Source organism: Caretta caretta, chromosome 2 (genome assembly GCF_965140235.1).
Source record: "Caretta caretta isolate rCarCar2 chromosome 2, rCarCar1.hap1, whole genome shotgun sequence".
In the NCBI taxonomy this organism is placed as follows: domain Eukaryota; kingdom Metazoa; phylum Chordata; order Testudines; family Cheloniidae; genus Caretta; species Caretta caretta.
Window position 1 is genome coordinate 169,795,314 of NC_134207.1, and position 12,101 is coordinate 169,807,414.

The window sequence follows — 12,101 nt, forward strand, 5'->3', positions numbered from 1 at the left end:
ATCAGGAAACTACCCCTCCTATGGAATTAGTACTGCACTGGACGCCTGCCACCAGGAGGCACCAGCAACTATGTTGGCTGCCCTCACTCCCACCCCGCAGCTGGGTCCCCACGTATTTAACAATTCCCATCCTAACACTGGCTAAAATATATCTTCTCCATAATCAGGGAGTTGTACTCCATCATCTCTGAATAACTCAAATATGTTACATTTTGTGAGTAATTACCAATCTTCCCCATTTTTAGTGATTCACATATCTTATGGCCTTGTAAACCCGTGGATGTCTGGCGCCTTCTCACCATACCCTCCACTTTAGCATTTGAGAATAACTCCCAGAAAAAGGTCCTGGATTTGTCCTATAACTCTCTTTTTAACCCCTTACGAAATCCCAATTAGTTTCTACCCACCTGTACAATAATCATTTCAGGTGGCTGCTTCCTGGACACCAAAGAATGCAAGAGAAGCATCAGCTGGTCCCAGAGCATGCCCCTCTTGCCCGGCCAACTTAGTGTCAAGGCCTCTGTGTGTCCAGTGCCTTGACACTAGGCATGTCTGTGCTGTTTTGACTGGGCAAATCCCAGCCTCCATACCCTCTTGCTATACAAGGGCTCATCTTGCCAACTCTTAATTGTGGGTTATTGTTTGGTTTGGTTTTTCACTGGCCACATTCTTCTTGCTACTGCTACCACCTCTGGACCATCCCCCACCTCCCGCCCCTCACCTCACAATCTTTTGCTCTGTGGTGGGGAGTGAGGTGGGGACCCTAGCCAGTCTCTCTGCCTTTCCAGGGGGCCATCCACTCATAACTGGTTTGGGGGGAACCCAGCCAGCAACCCTGCCCCACTCCAGGAGTCACTCATTCATATTATGTCATTATCTTGGTATTTTCTTTACTTGTGGAATTATCTACCTAATTTATCTGTTTACATTTTGTCTAACAACTTGTTAAAGAGTCAATACAGAGGAAAAAAAACACCAAATATTTAAAAACATTTACTTCCAAATCATTTACAGTGAACTTTTCCTTTAGTAGGTAAGTAAATACGCCAAAATAGTTTTATCTAAAAGTAGATCTCTCTCTCTCTCTCTCTCTCATTTTAATTTGAGCTTTCAGCAAGTCTGTATTTGTCTCTTTTTGCCTTGCTGAGAAAACAACAGCAGCTGTGAACTGAACATGTCTGTCCATTGTCAATAGAACAAAGAGCAAACACATTTTAAACCCAAAGAAAATTAGGCCATGAGGAGCTTGGTCCTTCAAAACCTTTGCTCAGCCTATCTATTTGTATAATGCCACTTTTGTGCACATGGCACTGATTCTTCTCTCATACTGTTTTTACACCAATATCATTCCAAAAACTCTACTGGAATTACTCCTTATTATAACCGGTGTGAGTGACATGAGCATCACACCATGGTTAATTGTTTTATGGTGTTTTTTTTTTTAATTTGAAGACAATTTAAGCCATATTCTGCACTTGCAATTCTGTGTATGGCTCTCACAGAAGTCCATAGCAGCTGCAAGCAGTCATCTGCAGGAAGAATTTAGTCAACTATGTTTGAAAAAGCAAAGTTGCCTTTCACAGAACTTCAGTTGAGAAAAGGAGATTGGACACGCATTGGGCCACTCGATTATCCTGATGCACAGTTGCTAGCAGAAATTTTGCAGAAATTTAATGAAGGTTTGGAGGTGCTATTTTTGTTGTCTCTTTAAGGACCTGATCCAAACCCCTCTGAAGTCAGTGGAATAAATTCCGTTGATTTTAACAGTGTTTGGCTCAGGCCCTGCATCACTTACACTCCATCCTTTCATACCTGCATCTTTCCATCTCTTTAATCACTGTCTCTTCAGTTTCTTTTTCTCTGCAAGCTGTCATGTTAATCCCTTTGCTTTTGTTGTTTTATCTGCCAATTTAATTCCTATCTACCCATGTTAGGGTGGCCAGGTGCCTGGTTTTTGACAGGAAACTCTGGGTGAAAAGGGGACCTGACAGGGTCTGGTCATATCAACTGACAGGACACCCAAAGTCTGTTTACTGTGGGCAGGGCAGGCAAGAAGTCGCTGCGTCATCACCCACTCCAGCCCCTACTCATCCACGGCCACCTCCTACCTGTGTCAGCTCCCAGCCCCAGCTCCGCAGGTAAGTCCCTCCTGACCCAGGCAGCAGGGGCTGCGAGTGGGAAAGCAGTGAGCGACGGAGGGGAGAGAGGAAGAGGAGTGGATGGGATGGGGCCTCAGAGGAGGAGGTGGGTTTGACATTCGAGGGAAGATGGTGGGGCAGGAGCAGGGCTTTGAGGGGTAGAGGTGGGACATGGGTGGGGTCTCAGGAGGGGAGAGGTGGGTCAAGGGACATTCTGGCCCTCCTGTGGAGTGCCCGGTTTTTAAATGTTACCAAGCTGGCAACCGTAACCCAAGTGTTACCAAGAAAACGTCTTTGTTAACTGAGCAAACAAGGTTTTAGATTCTGCTCATTCTTCTTGTTGTTTCCACACATTATTAGGCCAAGTAGTCTGTAGATAGCATCTCTTCCCCATCCCCTTCTGCACAGAAAGGGATCTGGCTTCTATATTTTATTAATTGTCTCAATGGTTCTGATCGAGGTTTGAGTGTTCCTTTCACTTTTATTTTGTCTTTTAGAATAACATTTATTGATGGGTCCAAGTAAACTTATGGTGCTGTCTATTCTACTCTTGCCTCAGAGGACAGTGCCACAAAAATCAGTGTCCTCTCTTAGATCAACTCTGTTCTTCAACTGCAGAAAAAAAATACTGGAAAAGACAATTTAGTGGGCATAAGAATTCAGAGACTAGCAGTAAAATGTTTCTGGCATATAAGAATCTCTTGGGGCATCCAGGAATGCTTTAAATTTAGTTGAAATATTGATTAGCATTCTCCTTATTTTTTTTTGTAAACAGTTTATTCACAGTATCTCATAAATAGCTTGCATAAATTCAAATTAGCAGCTACTGTGGTTTTCATGAATTTAATGCATCTCATATTGGATAGGATTTCCTAGCAAAGTCCTCCATGGTAACTTTTGAAAACTAACTAATATTTCTCAGAAAACTCTCTCTTTACCACTTACTTGCATTTTTCTAAATTGAGTATCTGTTTTGCAATCTACGGTACATGTGCCTTTTTGTAGCAATATAGTTCTATTTTTCTTAATTGTAAATCAGATGCGGTGTATAATTACCCATATCCCACTTCACTGAAAGAATATGTATAATCTGTATCGTCAATGCTCTTTGTACTACTTGGACACTAATTAACTTGGACATCACATTCTTCAGTCCTCCCATACGTGGAACTCTGCTAGAACAAATGGGAGTTCTATAATGAGTGTGCTTAAATAGTACAGTGTCAGGCTATAATCAGTAAACTAGAGAATTAAATGTTGGCAGCAAAACCCCTCCCAGCTGGCTGCCATTTGTCTAGAAGCCTCCTGGTGAAAAGTTTGCATGGTTGTCGGGACATGTGCGAAAATTATAAGCTGATGAAAATCACAGCATCAGGGTAATGTTCTTAATCATTTATGTTTTGAAGTATGTGTGTGGGGACAGAGAGTGAGTCTGCATTGATGCATGTGCCAAGGCTTGAGTGCCAAGAGACTGACAGCCCAAACTTTAAACTCCTCATGCTGGTAAAACACCTATTGACTTCAGTTGGTATTTTGCCTGCTTTTTCCAGGATAGACTGAAAGAGAGTGGGACATAGTTATCAGTGACGTATGTGTACGAGCAGCTTGCAATTTCCTCAGATTTATTCGCCATTCAAATTTACTCTTAATTTTATCACTAGGTTTGGGTTTTTTTCTCTTTTTTTTCTCTGTGAATTTATCTCAAACCGTTTGCTAGTAGTATTTGCTGCGTGATATTTCAGCAGTGTTGGTTCATTATGAATGTCCATGGGGTCTCATGATATTGATTTTGGTCACTTATAGGACAAGTGTAACTCTTTTAATCAGGATGTTGCCTTAACAAAACCATTGGGGCTTTGATTTCAAACCGGTAGAAATTATGCATGTTTAGAAAATGTTAAGCCTTGCTTTCTCTTTCCAAGCGACCGAGCCCTGCTCAAGTGGCAAAAGTAGGTGTGAAGGAGGTTCACTCACCCTAGAATCCACCTTCTGTCCAAATGTGGTATAGCAGCAGTCGTTCAGTCTGGTACTCCCTGCCTCTGCCACTGCTGTGGGGTCTCTTGCTGTAAGTGGCCCTCCAGCCAGGTCACAATATTTATGTCCTCCCGTTTCAGGGTAACAAAGTTCAACAAAGTCCAATGAATAATTCCCAGACCTTTTTGTCAGGTCTCCAGCCCTGACTCTGGGCCCAGTGGTCATTGCATCCCTACAGGCTCTGAATTATCCTTATCCCCTTATGTTAGGGGTCTTTATTCTACCTTCTCAGTGGCTGGTAGGGAAACCCAGGCCCTCCCTGTGAAGTGGGTACCAATCCAGGGGACCTGCAGCCAGCAGCCAAGGTCTGTACCATACCACTCCCTGGGCTCTCCCCAGAGGTCGGGTTCCTGCCCTTTTGTCAGGTCTGCCACAGGAGCTTGCTCCAATCCTGTGCTTTCCAGATATCTCCACCTTCTAGTGCCCAGATAGCAGCTGTAGACTCTCTCCCTGCAGTCCTATTCTGTTACAAACTTCCTCTCTTTATATCAACCATCCTGTTCTTGCCGAACGGGGCTCCATACTGTCCTTTCTGGTGCAGCCAGGTAACACAACTGGCCTTGTGTTAGTCAGGGCCTGTATGTGGTACACATCCCATCAAAACAGGTAAGACAATTTAAGTAAAATTATTCTCTTGTTACAGAGTTTTAAATCAAATTTTCTTGCCATAGTCACATAAACATAAGAGAATGCACTGTACTAATTGTGAAGGGTCTGGTCGGGTCCTTGTATGGATAGTTTAGTTGTATCTGTTCCCCATAACTGTATTGAGGACTTTTTTGTATACCTCATCAATTTCCCCCTTTTGATGGATGTCACTCATTTTAGTCGCCATATTACCTACAAATCTGGTGTCCCTCACTTTTTTATTATTACAAATTACTTATCTCAGAAATAGAGAATCATGAAACTGAAGTTATAGAGTCATTTATACCAAAGGAAGGAATTCTACATCATTTTAAGTTGTCTGCATGAATAAACTATTGTGTCCCACATTTGGACGTTGGCATGCTGAGAGAGATGGGTTTGGGAACTGTGTCTCTTTGCTATGGCCCATCCAGTGAAACATACCACTTTCAGTGCAAATACCCCCGCTGTTTTTGTGTGCACAAGCACATGTATGTATGTTTGTGTGGAGCTATGTGTACATAACTTTATACATATACCTCATAAGGTAATATGAAGAAAAAAAAACCACCACCTCTGGAAGTCTTATCCTAACTTTCAGAAAGATTTAACACTATAGAAATGTAGTGAGGTCCCTTATTTCTATTACTTTATTTTTTAACAAAACATATTGCATACTTAATACCACACAGTATTACAAATAATTAAAATTGTTCTTATTTAGCATTTGTATTAGGATTGCACCTTGATGCCTCATCTAGATCATGGCCCTGTTCTACCAACTGTACAGACATATGGTAAGCAATGGCTTCTGTATCAAATAGCTTACAAAAGAAAAGCTTGATCTACAGTTGTCAAAATCAATTACTTTCTTGTGTTCACAATGTATTTTCCCAGTCTTTTTGTTATGTAAGTTAACTTTCTTGCTAATTCACAAAGCTTGGTCATTAGGAATGGATACTGCAGTTATTAGAACTTTGCTAAATTCATGCTATTGCTCATGTGGTCAGATATTAGTGATATGATTTATTTGAGGAATAGTTGCAAAATGTATGGAATATTATTTGACTAATACTTTTTCCAGATATGACCATCTTATTTTACTGTGTGTATGCATTTTCAAACCTACACTGTGTGTGTGTGTGTGTGTAGCCTCATATACATTAGCTTGCACCAAATGTAGTCATTTGCACCAATGCAATGTGGGTGTAAAAACTATTTTAAACAAATATCAAACTTTCACAGTAAATTATGGTTTAAATAATTCTTTGTGGATCCTGTGGGATTATGAAAGTGTTCTAATCAGATAGTAATCAAAATACTGGCAAATAATAAGATGACCCTCTGAATAATGCAAACCAAGATAAGTGATTTCATTTTCAAAAGTATTCATGAATCAGTTTTCTTTTACTGTTCAACCAGCTATATATATGACTATGCCTGCTAGTGAGAGACAACAAAATGTTAGAAACAGAAAATATTAATCTATGTAATTTCAGTATAATTTTGGTTTGCTAGGATTACATGTCCAAAAATATAAACTGTTATTGCTTAACTTTTCATGCATTTCACACACCTGGATCATCTCCATCTCTAACTATCTTAATAAATATGGACTTCCAGTTGTTAATTACCAAATTCTATCTATCCCAAATGGTGAAATACAAGTTTTGCCTATCTAATTGCACATAAAAAGTCTACATGCATAAAACCCATCCAGGTTCTAACATGAATGCATTATGCATAATCCATTTTATCCCCTTACAGTTTGTTTCTGTATTATTCATTCTGATTTGTCCACAAAATATGCGACCAAAACACACAACACTCAAAACTCCCACCCCCTGCCCTCACTTTATTTATAAACAGTGTCCTGAGTTCTTAACCTTTTATAACATTGGCATGTAACCAAGAACTTTGTATATCATTTTGTCAGTCTGGCATTCTCACATGTCACAATCCAGAATAAACTGTTCTTCAAGGTTGGCTGAATTTACTTCATATCCTGTAACCCCTTTTCAGGGCTGTTGGACCTTGCTTGTGTTTTGGCAGTCTTTTAATAAAAGGTCATTTTGATGTCAATTAGATGGAGTGTGAAGATGCACCATGAACACTGGGATGCAGCAGAGAAAAGACAGACCCATAAAAATGCAGACATTGCTGTTGCAGAAATTTTCAGGTCCCAGCGTTTATCTCAGCTTTCATTTTAAAAAATCTGTAATCCCTATTTTGAAAAAAGATTAAACTTCACAATGTAAACCAGTCTCCTTAGAGTTGAAAGTGTCTTCACTAAAAATAATTAATTATTCACTGTCCTCAACACTTGTCCAGAGGCAGTCCATGAAGCCCATGACTGCTAACTCCTGTTTTTAGATACAATCTTACATGTGAGAAAATCCTAAGTGATGATTGCAAGAGATGCCTTTGCTTCACTGATGGTGCCAGGGTTTCTCAGCGTTATCTCAAGGCTGGCTAGATGCCTGTAGTTGATCCAGTTCCTCCTCCTCCTCGTTGTTGTTATTGTAATGCCTAGAGGCCAGGCACCCATTGTGCTAGGTAAGCACTGTGTTGTGAACACACGTCAAGGTTCCTTCCCCACTCTGAACTCTAGGGTACAGATGTGGGGACCTGCATGAAAAAAACCCTAAGCTTATTTTTACCAGCTTAGGTTAAAACTTCCCCAAGGTACAAACTATTTTACCTTTTGTCCCTGGACCTTATTGCTGCCACCACCACGGGGTATGTCTGCACTTGAAGCTAGAGGTGTAATTTCCAGCTTGAGAACACATACCCACTCTAGCTCTGATCGAGATAGTGTGCTAAAAATAGAGTGTAGTTATGGAGGTGGGATGAGTTAGTCACCTCGTGTATGTGTCTAGTGTCTCAGATGGGTATACATTCAGAGTGGCTGACCTCTCCTGCCACTTGCGCCCTGGTGTCTACACTCTATTTCTAGTGCACTAGCGGGTATGTCTCCTCAAGCTGGAATTTAAACCTCCAGCTCAAAGTGTGGACATTCTCATAAGGCTTACAATATAAGGAAGATGTTCTTCAAGCTTCAGTGTGGCTTCCAGCTACAAACAGTGAAGACAGATCAGTGAAGAAACTGGCTACTGACAACAGGCAGAGCAAAAGGGTACCAGCATCTACTTAGCCTTCAGTTGTATCAGCAGCTGCCAAGGTATTTAGGAAGGAGAGAGGAGGCAGTATTTAGCTGGCTGACCGCAGAAGACTTGTCTGGGAGGCTAGTGATGGAGGAAACCTCCTTGAAGAGCAATGGAGAAAGAAGGCATGTGTCTGTGTGCTCACAGGAGTGAGAAAAAAAAGAGGGAGAAGGTGTGTGATTCTGGGCTGTTGGAGGCAAGAGAAGCAGTGACCCCATGGAAAATGTGGAGAGATTGAGTGAACTGTAGAGGTGACGGAATGCAGAGCAATGAGGCAACAAAAGAAAAGGAGCAAGAGGGAGGGACTTTGCAGACTGGGTCAGAGGAATGGGTTGGATGAGGGAGAATGAGGCAAAGAGGAAAGAGAGAATGAGAAGGAAAGAAATTATGCTTTGCAAGGAAGGAAGAGAGAAAATTGTAAAAAGGCAGAGGAGAAAGCAGTAGATGTGAGAGAGACATTGGTACAGAAAAGGATCGGACGAGTTGGGAAATGAAAGTAGAAAAAAACTATTTGTATTTTGACTGAAATATGCAAGAAGTCAATAAGTCTCTTCATTCAAAAATAGCCATCAAGTTTATTTCTGTTATTTGATCAGGAATTCAATTTGTTAAGTTTAGGGGGAAGCTGGTGTCCAAGCTGATATATCCCCATTTGTCCCACTAGTAATATAGGAGATCAGGTTTGTCCATGAGTTGTTAGTCTGTAAGTGATCCTGAGAAATCCATTGTATTCCTTGTGTTTACAATTAGTCTGGCTCCCATCCAATTCACGTTTTAAATTTCCAAATTAAATTATTATTAGTTATTGGTAAACAGGTCATTAACCGAAAATAATCTAGTTCTGGAGTCTGGTAATTTTCCTGGTTATATTTTATGAAGGTCTCTAGATTTAGTTATTGTGAAAAGGACAGCGATTATTTTAGGATTATGAAATATTTCCACGTTTATTGAGAAATGTTCCTTAGCTTTAAAAATAAATAGCTTAAGTTGACAGTTGTCTGATTAAGTTCTCATTACATTAAACAGATAAGAAAACCAGAAATGAATACACAACATAATCAAGAAGATCTTAAACAATGAACATTAACCAACCCTAACAATAAGACTCAATTAAGAGCTGGGTGAACTATTCATAGTGAGCAAGATATTTAGTGAATTTCATCTTTTTTACTAGTGTCAAATAGTTTGTGAACATTGAATTTTTATGCATTTTCCACTACTTAAATTAATCAATGAATGTTTAATTTAAAATATTTGAAAATATAATTGCTCAAGTGCTTTCTTATTTATGTAGGGTTATTTATTTATTTATGTATTTTCTTATTTCTTATTTAAGAAGGCTAACAGCATTTTGGGCTGTATAAGTAAAGGCATTGCCAGCAGATCGAGGGACATGATCATTCCCCTCTAGTCAACATTGGTGAGGCCTCATCTGGAGTACTGTGTCCAGTTTTGGGCCCCACACTACAAAAAGGATGTGGAAAAATTGAAAAGTGTCCAGCGGAGGGCAACAAAAATTATTAGGGGGCTGGAGCACATGATTTATGAGGAGAGGCTGAGGGGACTGGGATTGTTTAGTCTGCAGAAGAGAAGAATGAGGGGGGATTCGATAGCTGCTTTCAACTACCTGAAGGGGGGTTCCAAAGAGGATGGATCTACACTATTCTCAGTGGTACCAGATGACAGAACAAGGAGTAATGGTCTCAAGTTGCAGTGGGGGAGGTTTAGGTTGGATATTAGGAAAAACTTTTTCACTAGGAGGGTGGCGAAGCACTGGAATGGGTTATCTAAGGAGGTTGTCGAATCTCCTTCCTTAGAGGTTTTAAAGGTCAGTCTTGACAAAGTCCTGCCTGGGATGATTTAGTTGGTGTTGGTCCTGCTTTGAGCAGGGGTTGGACTAGATGACCTCCTGAGGTCCCTTCTAACCCTGATATTCTATTATTATATGTGGTATATTTTCTGTTCTCTGGCTGGATGACTGTAACTGCAATAAAGAAGGAGTTGAGGTGGGTGTGATCAAATAACTTGTCCTTCACATCTTTCAGATACTAGATTTAAAATTAACTTTCTCCTATATCTGCACATAGTAATTCAGCATGGCATATACACTCATGGTCCAAGCTGCAAAGGGTAAGCCCAGATCTTTGTCTGCTTTATTTAATTGTCTTTGTGCCAGGGATCTGGCCAGGGATTTTGTGCGATCCTAGCCATGGAGTCATATAGCCTTAACCATCTTGTTTAACTTGATTAGTTCTAGGGGTTCTCACCTATGCTTTTGAGAATAGTCTCTGCTTGTTGAGTTAGTAAGCATTGTACAACAATATTACCCTAGACTAATCAAGAACAATTACCAAATTTATAGGTCTATAATTTTCTGTCATCTACTACTATTAGTCATCTATTCATACCGTGTATTGTCAGAAACAAATTAGTATTGCAGCATGGGTGTATATATGCAATCTTGGTTGGGAGAGGTGTGGTCACAGTTTGGAGAGAAATATTATTCTATGGTATTGCATTGTTTTTTTAGACAGAATTGCACATCTAATAATATTCCATATATAATACACCCTGATCATGTCTTTAAGTTTACTGGTCACCATCGACCATGCATCCTTGTTTACTCTGTTTGTTGTTACCTAGTAACTGTGCTCTGCGTTCAGTCCCAGTTTTAAAATCTGCATAATAACCTCTGGGTGAAGCTCTAACCAGGGAACAGAGGAGCGTTGCCTACATCTCTCCTCATGTTGCGTTATTTTCATTAATGTTTGGCTGAATGGAATAAAATCTGTTAATTAATTAACTATTGCAGTCTGGTTACTTGATTCAGAAAAGCATTTACGTAGGTGCTTGAATGTGATTCCTGAATAGGAAAACTTTCCTGAATCAGAGCCTATAATTGCAACTACAGTGCAATTAGTGTATTATAGAGTGTAATTGGTCCTTTCAGTCAAATTACTATTACTAGACAGAAACATATACTTTCTTTTCAAGACAGCAAGGCCAGACAAAAAAAACAAATCCTTGTTATGTCTAAGGGCGGTAAGAATTACAGAATATATGTTAAATGCTTCTGTTAATGAAGTCTCAGGGCTTGATTCTCCTCTTACACAATAGTAAATGAGGAGTAAATCCAGGTAAATGAATGGTTTTCATGGGTGTTGTGACACATGGCCAGAAAGGGTTAAGCATCCTACAAGATAAATGACTCAAATTCAACCCTTAAAGATATAGGGGGAGATAATGTTGGTGTTTTTGTGTGTTTACATATATATTGGTAGAGGTCAACAATGTAATCAAACAGTCCCTGTCTATGCTGTATTCTGTTAATTCAGAGATCAAAAGAACATCTTAACATTTAAATGAACTGTGAACATAGGATGTGGCTGTATTCATCTCTCTTTGAAGTGTATAGCAAATCATCTGCGAATGATGGAAAAACAGGCAATTGCCTTATATTAATCTGTGTGGATATTTACCGGAGATGCTTTGGAAATGGGTCCACTTCAAAATCCTCATGAGTGCCTATTGTTCACCGAGGGACTCCTTGCTGTCAAAGAAGGCCTGAAACTGTATAAAAATGGCTTGGGTACTGAGCCTGTCATCTCGGATCTGCTTGAGACTTCATGCAGGGAAAGCCTAAGCCATCAGGAATGAGATCCCAGTTCTGACTGGACCACCCTCAATACAAACATTGGACTATAACCTATGGACTTTTCTGATAGAACGCTTTGCATCCACAAAGCTCACCATCTCTGCTATGAATCTGAATCTCAAGATTGTATGTTTGTATGTATACTGATCTTTTAACCAATTCTCTCTCCCTTTTCTTTTTTAATAAATCTTAGTTTAGTTAATAAGAATTGGCTGTAAGTGTGTATTTGGGTAAGATCTGGAATATTCATTAACCTGGGAAGTAATGTGTCTGATCCTCTGGGATTGGTAGAACTTTCTTATACGATGAATAAGATTTTCAGTAATCCTCATCATATTTGACTTGGGTATCTGGGGGAGGCCTGAGGCTGGGTTACTTTAAGGGAACTATGTTGATGGCTTCTGGGTGGCCAGCAAGGTATTGTAGAAGCTGTTTTGTGCTGGCTTGGTAAATCTAAGTATTGGAATATCCACCAGTTTGGGG

General features: G+C 40.0%; 1 long non-coding RNA gene across 2 annotated transcripts; it reads left to right on the forward strand.

Moving 5' to 3' along the window:
• The first annotated feature begins 1,510 nt into the window (after positions 1–1,510).
• Positions 1,511–11,734, forward strand: LOC125631861 (uncharacterized). Of its 2 annotated transcripts, XR_007355086.2 has the most exons (4): positions 1,511–1,679; positions 1,935–2,138; positions 5,524–5,596; positions 6,886–11,734. It is a non-coding gene; the product is annotated as an uncharacterized LOC125631861 (long non-coding RNA). The 2 variants fall into 2 exon arrangements; XR_007355087.2 differs by lacking the exons at positions 1,511–1,679; positions 1,935–2,138 and adding an exon at positions 3,367–3,514.
• Positions 11,735–12,101: the final 367 nt, after the last annotated feature.